The 12,947-nt window shown below is 49.2% G+C and overlaps 1 protein-coding gene and 1 non-coding gene across 16 annotated transcripts in view; both read left to right on the top strand.

The window, feature by feature from the left end:
* Positions 1 to 12,947, top strand: part of TRERF1 (transcriptional regulating factor 1) — a 206,674-nt gene that overhangs the window by 126,474 nt on the left and 67,253 nt on the right. The gene's annotated exons all lie outside the window — the stretch shown is intronic.
* TRNAC-GCA lies at positions 11,661 to 11,732 on the top strand. Its single transcript has one exon. It is a non-coding gene; the product is annotated as a tRNA-Cys (tRNA).

Below are 12,947 nucleotides of genomic sequence, written 5' to 3'. Positions count from 1 at the left end.
CACAGGCATCGGTCATCTCGGCCACTCCCCTGTGGGCTTGCTTGACTTTGAGGAGAAATGAAATCACTTGCGCCCCAAAGTGCTGTCTGTGTTGACCACCAGCTACGGTGGCCTGACTTCCAGGTGCCCCCGCACCCAACAGAGCAGAGAGAACAGCCCATTCCACCCTCCTAACCAAATTCAAGGTCGTACTGAAACACCCCTGATTGTCTGGGTCCCTCTTGGTTCCTCATTTGCCTCTTCCAGGTATCAAGTGGTTGGGTCCGGGGACCCTCCCTCCTCCTGTTTCACACCCATCTGAGTTTCTTTTCTTCAGCCGTTGGCTGTTTTTCCTGGGGATGTTGTTCTTGGGTCCTGGGCTGTCTACACACTGGCTCAGCCTGTGCCCTCTGCACTCATCAGACGCGTCACATTCTGCAGCCCTTAGCCCCTTCACTAGGACAGGGTGGCCCTCTCCCCTTGCCCAGGGCCCTGTCTCTAGTCTCCAGAGACATCAGCCGCTTGAACACAGCTCCCATGGCCTGCGTTTGCTTGCCCGTAGCCTCCATGCCTCCCTGTGATCCACCGCCTCTGTCTTTGTTTCTTGCGTTTTCCCTCCAGATGAGGTTGGAGGAACCTTATCCCAGCTCTTTGCCTCCACCCTGGCTCCTGTGCTCTGAGAACTGAGCTTGGCCTCTGCTGTTTTTATCTCCACACACATACCCCGGACATGCCTGTGATGGACGGGCATGTGTAAGGATCACACTCGGGCAGTCACAGGCATGCATGTGTGTCTGTGTGCACAAGAAATCCTTACGGTGCCTTGCGAGACCCTGTACTGGGCTTCTCAGCTCCAGCACTACTGACATTTGAGCCTAGTAATTCTGTGTTCAGAGGGGCGGTCCTATGTGTTCAAAAGTACTTAGCCGCCCCCCTGGCCTCTACTCACCAGAGGCCGATAGCACTGCCCTAGTTGTGACAACCACATATGTCTCCGGACATTGTCAGATCTCCTCTAGAGGACGAAAGGGCTGTGGGTTGAGGACCCCTACCCTACATGACGGGACCTCCCCTCCCACACCCCTTCTCTGCTCTGTCCTGCTGTGTGCACACGGGTCCCTGCCAAGGGGCCTTGCTTCAGTTGTCCCCGTTGGATGCTCAGCGTCCTCCACTCAGATCTTCACTGGTCGATTATCCGGGCCTCAGCTCAACTGACACCTCCCCAGGGCCTTTCTTGAGCGCAGCCGTGTTGCTCCGTCATATTTCCTTGAGGACTCTCTGAGGCACACAGCCTCCGATTTGGAGGGGAGAGATGAAGAGGGGTGGGTGGCAGAGTCAGAAGGTTGCAAAGAAGCCCCTCTCTCTGGCTTATGTAATCACTCTGCGGGGAGAGAGTGCGGTGGGGCTCAGCAAGCAAGTCCCTGGCTGCTTGTCATGTGAAGAAAACTGATGTGAACGACACTTTTCCTCCTCTGCTTCCTGCTCAGCTTTTTTGTTCTTTGTACGGTGAATAATGTGACTGCAGGAGGAGCCTCATCCTTAGAGTTATTTTTACAAGGTCTTCTCTCTGCTGCAGATGACTCAGAGCTGGGGCCTTCTCTTGAACACGTTCCTTGGGAAATGCCAGGGAGATGCTGTGCCCTAGACGAGCAGGGGGCCAGAGAGGGTGCCCTGGCCCCCTGACCCCTCTGGAGCCATGTCCGTGGGGGCTGGAAGGAAGGCCTTGCTGAACCACTGCTTTTTCCGGTTTCCTTCTGCCAAGGCCAGCCCTGCCTTTTTCTCACCATCCTTTTTTGCTCCAGCAGAAATGACCAGGACAGCCTGCCAGTCTGGAGAGGAGAGAGGGCACTGCCCCGCCCCATGGTTGGCACTGCAGGCTGCAGGTAGGCCAGGCCCCAGCAGGCTGGTGGCTCTAGCCTAAAGGCATGCAAACCACCTGGAAAGCGGCCACAAGGCCCCAAGGGAAAAGGAGAACAACTGTTGTCACGTCTGCAACCACCCCTGGCACCAAGACCCAGGGAATGTGTGTTGAATAAAGAAACCAATGAAAGGGAAGCACCTTTTCACATGTGAAGCTGAACCACCTGAGCATGTGTCCAGCCCAGAACCGCGTACTATGGAGGATGGTGGATTGTGCCCCTGCCCCGGAGGGTGCGTGTGCCCAGACCTCGGCACATGGACCAGAAGCTGTCGTCGCTCTTGGCTCGGGCATCATCTGACTCGACCCCTCGTAACCACTCCGAGGGGCAGGGGTGTCGTTTCCTTTTTCAGAGGATCAGGGAGGTGGATGGCACGCCCAGCGCTGTGCAGTTAGTAACCAGCACAGCTGCATTCCTCTGCCCTAAGCCTGCCCACTCTGTGGCTTCTTCCCTGACCCTGTGATGCCGTGGAACTTCGGAAACCCCAGAAATAGAGGCTCCCCTGCTTTCGAGAAACACTCCATACTCTCCTTCCATCACAGCTGCAATGCCCTCCTTCAGGAGAGCTGGTCCTCTCCCTTCTGTTCTGCCTGTAGTGGAAAGGCAAATTCTCAACCACCTGCTACCCAACAACCCTTGGAAGAATTAGGATATGAAGGCCCCTCTCAGTCACCTCTGCTCTGACGGTTCTGGAGAAAGGGACTGATTGGGGAATACACCCTGTTTTCCTCCTTCTAATATGCCCTAGCCCCCAAGTCCCTTTCTTACTGTCTTCTCCAAGGTCACACAATCCCCAACTGAAAACCCAACTGAATAGAAAAGGTTTCTAGTTGATCATTTGGGACTCAGAATGCATTTCCCCACAGATGTAGTTTAAACATGATGCTGTCATATCTGAGAAGGAGTATTAATAGCATCGGCCAAGTAGAGAGCTAGCGTTAATATTAATGATTTCATTAATTGTGTGTGCTCAGTTGCTCCGTTGCGTCTGACTCTGCAACCCCGTGGACTGTAGCCCGCCAGGCTCCTCCGTCCATGAAGTTTTCTAGGCAAGAACACTGAAATGGGTTATCATTTCCTACTCCAGGGGATCTTCTCGACCCAAGGATCAAACCCGAGTCTCTTGTGTCTCCTGCATTGGCAGGCAGGTTCTTTACCTCTAGTGCCACCTTTCATTAATCAATTAACTAATAATAAGTCATCACCATCTCTTGCCTGGAAGACTGTAGCAGCCTTGTCACAGGTCTGGTCTCTTCCACTCTTATTCTCCTATAGTGTATTCCCTATGTGAAAAACTAATCCAGTCCCACCTTGCCTGTGCTCAGAGAGGTCCAGCGGGCTCCTAGCCTCACGTCCTGGCTCCTGCCTGCCTCGCCGACCTCACCCGCCAAACTTTTCCAGCCAGTTCATTTCACCAAGGGACTCAGGAGCCGCTGATCCCTGTGCCTGGATCTCTCGTCCCGCCTCAAATTACCGGCTACAGTCTCAGTTCACTCAGATCTCTGTCAGATGTCACCTTTTCAGGTGCCCCGGGCACTTCAGATAGATGACCTTAGATACACATCCCCATCACTCCTCTGCCCGCCTCTCCTTCGAAGCACTGATCACATCCATCTCATTGCTGGTGTATTTGTTTCCTTGGGTCCTGTCGGGCTCCTCCACTAGAAGGCCAGCTCTGGAAGGGCAAGGACCTGGTTCATTTTATTGGCTGCTCTGCTTCTAGCACTAGAAAAGTACCTGACACTTGATGGGTGATCAGAAAATATCTTTATGTAAATAAGTGCATAAATGAACAAATGCTATGTCTACATCTGGCAAATAGATTGCGCTTTCTTGTGGAATTTATCAGGCATTCCAAACATCAAAGATGAGTGTCTTCCTTTCCCAGCCCTTGGGATTTGAAGTGTAGGGATTTCGTTTTAGTAACAAGTTCGTCGATTATTCTGGAAAGTAGGACTCCTTACTCTGCATTCTTGGAGAAAATAGATACTCTTCTCGGGTTCTGAATTTGGCAAAGGAGGGGGGCGAACACTTTGGTGTCGTGAGTCTCCTGCCTCCAGTTTTACTGAGAATGGCCATGCTTTTTTTAAAAAAAAATTATTTATTTATTTATTTTTGGTTGTGCTGGTGCTTTGTTGCTGTGCCCAAGCTCTAGAGCCCAGGTACCATAGTTGGTGCGTGGGCTTGGTTGCCCCAAGGCATGTGGCGTCTTCCGGGACTGGGGACCAAACCTGCGTCCCCTGCATTGGCAGGCGGATTCTTAACCAATGGCCCACCAGGAAGTGCCGAGCACATATTTTTGATTACTCTAGAGTGAGGTTTCTCACCTTGACACTCCTGACACTCTGGACCAGATGATTCTTTGTTGTGCTGTTCTGTGCCTTGTAGGATGTAGGAAGTTTAAGAGCATCCCTGGCCTCTAGCCATATGTTGCCAGTAGAACCGCCAGCTGTGACAACCGATTAATGTCTGCAGGCGTTGCCATTCCCTTGAGGGGCAAAATCTTCCCAGGTTGCAAACTGCTACTCTACCATGTTCTGGAAGCCCCCCTCCCAAGAAGGAATTATCCAGCCCGGATGTCAATGGTGCCAGGTTCAGGATACATGCCCAGTGTAGCGCTGATGGAGATGTTCTATTTTGGGCTGCCCAGAGGTAACCACTGGCCACATGCGGCCACAGAGCACTTCAAATGTGGCTGGCATGACCAAAGGACTGAGTTTTTAAAGTTTATTTCATTTGAGTTAATTTTCATTTCAGTAACCACTTCAGTAGGCTAGTGGCTACCATCCTGGATAGCAGGACGTGTGTGGCTCACACTTTAGTGTCACACGAGTCATCTGGGGAGAGCAGAGTCTGATTCAGCAAAGCTGGGGTGAGGACTGAGAGTCTGCATGTCTAGTAAATTCCCAGGAGATGCCAACCACAGTTTTAGTAGGATGAACTAAGTCTCTAACCTGAAGAGTATATAAACACAGAAATGCATGTCTGCCACCTGGAAGGGGTTGTTAAAAGAAAGACACAGTGGTGTAGTTTAAGTGATGGGAAAAATATAGTCTGTCAGACAGATATTGGTGTGAATCTGCTGTTACTCAGCTGTGAGCCCTGGACAACTTACTTAACTTCTCTGAGCCTCTGTTTCCTCATCTATAAAATGAAACAGTGACCATTCCCACCTTGCAGTGTGATTCTGAAATACTCGAAAGTACCAAGCCCAATGTCTGCCTGGTCCATACTGGGCTCTTGGGAAATAACAGCAGGTACTGCTGATCCATCTAAAGAAAAGACATCAATTGGACCTAGAGAGTGTCATACCCAGTGAAGGTAGTCAGACAGAGAAAGAGAAATATTCAATGACATCCCTTATGTGTGGAATCTAAAAAGAAACGATACAAATGAACTTATTTACAGAATAGAAACAGACTCAGGATCCTAGAGAAGAACTTACTCTTGCCAGGTGGGAAGGATGGGAGTAAGGCATGGTTAGGGAATTTGGGATGGACATGGACACACTGCTATATTTAAAATGGGTAACTTACAAGGACTTACTATATAGCACAGAGAACTGTGCTCAATGTTATGTGGCAGCCTAGATGGGGGCGGAGTTTGGGGAAGAATGGATACATATATATGTATGGCTGAGTCCCTTTGTTGTCGGCCTGAAACTATCACAACATTGTTAATTGGCTATACTCCAGTATAAAATTTAAAACATTTTTTTTTAAAAAAGGCACAATTTACACACATCAGCCCTGATATTCAGGCCATGCCTGAGACAACCCCCACCCCCACCCCCATCACAAACACTCAGATGTTCTTTGGAAAAGCAGGTCCCTGGGCCCAGCCCACAGCTGCTGAGTCAGAGCCTCTCATGGTTCATCGAGGTAAAATTCACATAGCATAAAATTAACCATTGACCCTTTGGAGTATAGAGGTCAGTGGCGTTTCGTGCATTCTCAGTGTTGTGCAGCCATCACCTCTGTCTGGTTCCAGAACATTTTCATCAGCCCACAAGGTAACCCCATACCCCTTAAGCAGCCACCCCTCCTCATTCTCCCTGCAACCCCAGTCCCCGGAAACCACTGGTCTGCTTTCTGTCTCTATGGACTCACCAGTGGGTATTTTGGATGAAATGAACCAATCAATATGTGATCTTTTGTGTCTCTTTTCACTTAATGTTTTCAGGAGTCATTCATGTTGGAGCAGGTATCAGAACTTCGTTCTTTTGATGGCTGGATAATATTCCATTGTATGTAGGTACCAGATTTATCTGTTAGTCAGTTGATGGAGCGTTTGGGTCATTTCCATATTTGTGGCTGTTCTGAACAGAACAGAGCTGCTTTGAACATTTGTGAATGAGTTTTTGTTTGAGTACTTGTTTTCAGCTCTTTGGGGTTTATACCTAGGAGCAGAATTACTGGGTCATTGGTAACTCTGTGTTTAAGGTTTTAAGGAACTGCTCCACTATTTTCTAGGGCAGCTTGCACCATTCCTGCCAGAAATGCAGAAGGGTTCCAGTTTCTCCACATCCTCACTGACACTTGTTGTTGTTATTGCCAACCTAGTGAATACAAAGTGAAGCTTTGTTCTAAACTTCTCCAGGTGGTCCCTCTGGGCGCTCGAGCCATATGCTGGAGAGCTCATTCTACAGTGGGTTAAGTGATGGTCCAGTTCTCAAGGGCCATGGGATTTGGGACTTGGTCAAACAGTGCTTTTGTTGGGCTGGTGAAACCTAGCAGAGAATTGGCGTTGTTCCTGTGTGTATTATTAAGAGGTTGGATTTTTTTTTTTCACTCATCTTACTGTCTTAGTCCATTTGGGCTGCCACGAAATACAACAGAGAGTGGCTTGTAAACAACAGAGGTTTATGTCACACGATTCTGGAGGCTGGAAGTCCAATAGCAAGGTGCCAGCATGGCCACCTTCTGTGAGGGCCCACTGCCTCGTGCATTGCTAGTGCCTTCTCGTCGTGTCCTCACATGGCAGGAGGAATGAGGGGCTTGTGGGACCTCTTTGATAAGGGCACTAATCACGTTCCCGAGATCCCCACCCACCCTCATGACCTAAACACCTCCCACAGCCCCTGCCTACCAATCTTAACCAATTTGGGGGTTAAGATTTCAACATAAGTATTTGGGAATGGGGCAAGTATAGAACATTTAGCATGTAGCACTTACTCTTTCCTCTTTAGTAAAGGGAGCTGAGTGAATAGGGGTGGCTTGCTCTCAGCTTGCCCTGGAAAGGCCAGATCAGTGCAGATGGCCCGCCTGCACCCCGGGTGAGGTCCCCCACCCCTGTGCCCCATGGGCGAGTTTCAGCAAAGCACCTCAACCTGCAGCTTGGGGCTTCGCCTGGAGGGCCTGTCCTGGCACGAACTGGCTTTGAATTCTTCTGTTTTAATAAAATGTCCTGTGAAGTGTTGCACTGTACTGCATAGCATAGCTGGACCTGACTTGATTTTTTGAATTAGGGGGTATTACCCCAGATAGTGGGCTTCCCTGGTAGCTCAGATGGTAAAACATCTGCCTACAACGCGGGAGACCTGGGTTTGATCCCTGGGTTAGGAAGATCCCCTGGAGAAGGAAATGGCAACCCACTCCAGTATTCTTGCCTGGAAAATCCCATGGACTGAGGATCCTGGTAGGCTACAGTCCATGGGGTTGCAAAGAGTTGGACACAACTGAGCGACTTCACTGACTGACTGACTGACCCCAGATAGTTAAGTGTATCTCAGGAACATGTCAGGTTAATCCCGTGGCTCTGAGGATGAAGATGATAAACTGGGGTTAGTGTGCAGAGGCGTGTCAGGGTGGGGGCTGCAGCAGGAGTGCTTTATGAAAGGAATAGTATTCCTCTGTAACAATGAGGATTTTGTTTCCCTCTTCCGGAATTTCCTCAAATTTAATCTCTGCGGTGGAAAACAACTTTTAAACGATACATTTATCCACAAGGAAATGGAGCAAGGTCCTACTGTTACTCCCTGGGCCACTTCAAGACAGCTCTAGGGCAGCAGTCCAGCACTCACGGCCTCCTTAGGTCAGCGGTTCTCAGCCTCGGTCACGTGTTTCCACCTTCTGGCAAACTTGAAGCACTGTTGTCTAATAGGTTTTGGTGAAACCCAAGTATTTGTGTTATTTAAAGCTCCCTCAGGTGGTTTTGATGTGCAGACAGGACTGAGAACTGCTGACAGACAGAACTGAGAACTCACGCATGGGGCATGATGGTGCAAAAAGCAGACGCTTGCCCTTGCCCTCGGAGAGATTACTGTCTTGATTGGGGAGGCCCATTCCTTAATCACATAATTAATTGCAATTGTGATAAGTACTGTTACAACACTTGCTTTTCTGGAGAGTCAAAGAAGTCTGACTGAAGCTGTACTCTGAAAGCTAACTAGACATTAATGAGCGGGGAGCTAGGAGAAGAGCATCCTATTGAAATGGACCAGCATGTGCAAAGGCCCTGGGGTAGGAAAGAGCTTGGAGTGTATGAAAACCTGAAAGACAAACTGGATGGAGTTGTGTGCAAAGAGATAGGAGTCCTGAGAAGGTTGGAGAGTGGATGGAGGCCTGCCATCCACTGTCGATCTACTATGAGTCCTCTGATACACTCTCAGTGTTTGAGCTGCTATATGGTCAAGCTTCTGTGTTCTGGAATAACTAAGAGCATCAGGGCCTGATAAAGTGGCCACATGTCTCTCATAATGGTCTGGGAAGGAACCCCCTCTCCTAGTCCTGTGAATTATTCTTTCCTCAGCCTCCATGGAGGTAGGAGTGAGGCATCAACAGAGGATGAGAGCTGTCTGGAGAGAGAATGGGAATTTTCACTGCATCAGAGAAGCTTCTAGGCCTCCCTGGCTGTGGATGGGATGTGTCTCACTTGAAAATTAGATCTTCTACAATGTCACCATCGTCTCTATGCTAGAGAACTCATTGACAGGATGGGTGGCCCTTAAGCGACTGGAGCCTGAGATTTCTCACTGCATTGATTACGCTCCACCCTGTTTCTTAGATGTTCTCATATTAAATTTACAGATTGAATTCCTCCTCTTCCTCCTCAATTTCTTTCTCCTCCCCCATCCTGGTTTCCTCTTGTAAAAATCTGTGCCAATTTCTGATTTCTTGTGGGTGGCCTGGAGGGCATTCTTTACACTTCATTGGGCCCTGCTTCCCATTTCAGAAGCTCCACAGTTATCTCCTCTGTCCTCTCCCCTCTCCCGGCTGCACCCTGCTCCTGGCCCAGAGGGATGGGAGCGGTTCTTTTCAACTGCTTTGTGGCCGATGGGGACCCTTCCTCTTTGGTTTGAGCCTCTCGATAGCCATTTAAAGTGTTCATGTCTCGTATTAGATTTTTCCCTCCCAAGGCTCTTAAATCTTCATTCTCTCCATCACTCTAACAACAGAGTGGTCAGTAAGGCAACATTAGTCACCACTGTATGCAGAAGGGAAGTTGAAGCCCTGAGAGCCGTGTGAGGGCAAGGGGAATAGTCTGGCCTTGCTTGATGGCTGGGTGCCTGTTGGTCCCTGGAAAGTCACAGAGCCTTCCTGGGCTGCATTCTCATTGGTTGTGTGGAAAAGAGCTAAGATTTCCATTCCTGATGTTGGGAAAGATTGAGGGCAGGAGGAGAGGGGACGACAGAGGATGAAATGGTTGGATGGCATCACCAACTCTATGGACATGAGTTTGGGTGGGCTCCGGGAGTTGGTGATGGACAGGGAGGCCTGGCGTGCTGCGGTTCATGGTCGCAAAGAGTCGGACACGACTGAGTGACTGAACTGAACTGAAGGTGGTGCAGTGCTAAAGAGGAAGGGCTTCCCAGCTTCCCATTCTGGCTCCAACGCTCAGGTCTGGGACAAGTCTGGGATGAACCAGCAGGCCTCTGTCTCCTCACCTGTGACCCGGTGGTACAGCAGTGACCCTGCAGGAGTGTTTTCAATATTCGGGCACGTCCAGGAAGGCCCAGCACCAAGGCATTTCCTGTGTCCTTCAGGATGTGGTAGTTGTTTCAGCTCCTCTACCTTCTGGAACTCGGCTGTTTGTCAGAGAGCCCCAGCCGTGAGTGGTGGAGCTGGAACTGGAATCTGAGTCCGCTGGCTGCCGGCCCACAGCCCCTTGGGTGGAGCCCTCTGTAAGTCCCATCCAGAGAGGGTGGACCTGGGTTCAACGAGCTGTGACTCAGTGACGGTCAGCCCTGGTGTGGTGGGACTGCCCTCTGGGAACTCTGAGCATAGCGATGGGAACCTGTGAGGGTGCAGGAAACTGAGTCATTGGGAAGCCTGCGCTCTTGCAAAGCTGCCCTGAAGCCCCCATTGTTGTTATTGTTATTGTTGTTGAGTCGCTAAGTCCTGTGTCTGAGTCTTTGCGACGCCATGGACTGCAGCCTGCCAGGTCTCCCTGTCCTTCACTGTCTTCCAGAGTTTGCTCAGATTCACGTCCATTGAGTCGGTGATGCTATCTAACCATCTCGTCCTCTTCCACCCTCTTTTCCTTTTGCCTTCAGTCTTTCTCAGCATCAGGATCTTTTCCAGTGAGTCAGCTCTTCACATCAGGTGGCCAAAGTATTGGAGCTTCCACTTCAGCAACAATGCTTCTATGAATATTCAGAATTGATTTGCTTTAGGATTGACTGGTTTGATCTCTTTGCAGTCCAAGGGACTCCCAAGCATCTTCTCCAGTACCACAATTTGAAAGCATCAGTTCTCTGGTGCTCAGTCTTCTTTATGGTCCAACTCCAAAATCACTGCAGATTGGTGACTGCAGACATGAAATTAAAAGATGCTTGCTTTTTGGAAGAGAAGTTATGACCAACCTAGACAGCGTATTAAAAAGCAGAGACATTACTTTGCCGACAAAGGTCCATATAGTCAAAGCTGTGGGTTTTCCTGTAGTCATGTATGGATGTGAGAGTTGGACCATAAAGAAAGCTGAGCACTGAAGAACTGATACTTTTGAACTGTGATGTTGGAAAAGACTTGAGAGTCCCTTGGACTGCAAGGAGATCAAACTAGTCAAGTCCTAAAGGAAATCAGTCCTGAATATTCATTGGAAGAACCGATGCTGAAGCTGAAGCTCCAGTACTTTGGCCACCTGATATGAAGAAGTAACTCATTGGAAAAGACCCCAATGCTGGGAAAGATTGAAGGCAGGAGGAGAAGAGGACGACAGAGGATGAGATGGTTGGATGGCATCACCGACTTGATGAACATGAGCTTGAGCAAGCTCTGGGAGTTGGTGATGGACAGGGAGGCCTGGTGTGCTATAGTCCATCGGGTCACAAAGAGTTGGACACGACTGGGATTGATCTACTACTCACATCCATACATGACTACTGGAAAAACCAGTGACTATACGGACCTTTGTTGGCAAAATGATGTCTCTGCTTTATAGCCCCCATACCACCTGGGAAATGGTGTCATGGCTTCCTGTTGATTTCCATGCTGAGAGAGGAGCTGGAACTGTCTTCACTCACTGGTGTATGATAGTAACGTTCCACTTATCCAGGGCCAGTTGGGAACTGGGAAATGTGCTCAAGACCTACGCTCTTGCTGATATCCCAGCAAAGAAGGCACTGCTAACTCCATTTTGTGGAAGGTTCAAGCCAGTGAGGGGCGGGTCCAGATTTGAACCCAGGTCTGCTTGGCCCCAGTCTTCCCGGGTATCTCAGCTGGTTAAGAATCCTCCTTCAATGCAGAAGACCCCAGTTTGATTCTTGGGTCAGGAAGATCCACTGGAGAAGGGATAGGCTACCCACTCCAGTATTCTTGGGCTTCCCTGGTGGCTCAGCTGGTAAAGCATCTGCCTGCAATGCAGGAGACCTGGGTTCGATCCCTGGGCTGGGAAGATCCCCTGGAAAAGGGAAAGGGTAGCCACTCCAGTATTCTGACCTGGAGAATTCCATGGACTACAGTCCGTGGGGTTGCAAAGAGTCGGACACAACTGAACAACTGAACTGCACTGCTTGGCCCCAAAGCTCATGCTCTCTGCATGATAGTGACCTTCCATACAGTAGCATTCACCACGCAGCTTAGAATGCTCATTCATATCCCAAAACCCACACCCACTATCTGCCTGTGTCAGCATTGATCAACTGATTTTCACCAGTGGTCAAACTGGATTTGGCCAAGTTACCACTGTTGAAGAGAAAAATAGGTGAATCCCAAAACTTGCTGTAAACTGAGAGGGTGGGCACTGTGGCCCCTGTGTTGGATGCCTTGTGCCAACTTAGGAAGAAAGAAAATTAGCAGACACGCATCTGTCTTTCTTTCCAGGCTTGCCCTAGGTAACTTCTTGGGCACTTTTGGAAAAACCTGCATGCCCTGAAAACCACAGCAGTGGAAGCGTGGAGTGAGGTCAAGAACCGATTCGATCCCCATTAAGAGCCTCCTTTCATAGCTAGAACATGCCATGTTCTTTCTGTCACAGGATCTTGGCACAGGCTGTTCATCCTGCCTACAGCACCTTTTCTTTCTGTCTTTTCCCTCCTGCTTTCCCTATTTTGCTTCACTAATTTATTCTTAGGGCTCAGATTAAAGATCAATTCTTTGCGAATGCACCACTGACCCTTTCCTGTGCTAGATCTGCCTCTGATATATACTGTTATGACAGTCATCATGCTTTCTTCAGAGCACACTGCTATTATAGTTCTTCCTGATATTTGATGTTGGTTCCCCCACTAGAGGATAAGTTCCATGAAGCTAGGGATGACATCAGTCTCCACTGTTGTATGCCTAGTGCTTTAACTTGCCTGCTCTGTACCAGGCACTCAGTCAACAATGGATAGACCACTGGATGGTTGGATAGGTGGATGGAACTAGTTAACTTCATTTCCTTTCCCTTAATTCCAGCCAATATACTCCTCTTACAGGCAAGGGAGATTGGGATCGTCTGTTTATATGTCTCCCTTGTGTCTCTTTGAAGAAGAACCCATTTTGAGAACATTAGAATGTAACCCAGCACCTGATATATAAAAGTTGGTGGTGTGGTTGTTTAAGCTAATCTTGCCTTTGAGACTGGATCCAAGGGCTTCTGCTCCTGTGGGGGAGCTTGGAGAGTTTT

This window comes from Cervus elaphus, chromosome 7 (genome assembly GCF_910594005.1).
Source record: "Cervus elaphus chromosome 7, mCerEla1.1, whole genome shotgun sequence".
NCBI lineage: Eukaryota > Metazoa > Chordata > Mammalia > Artiodactyla > Cervidae > Cervus > Cervus elaphus.
This window is presented reverse-complemented; position numbering and strand designations above follow the sequence as displayed.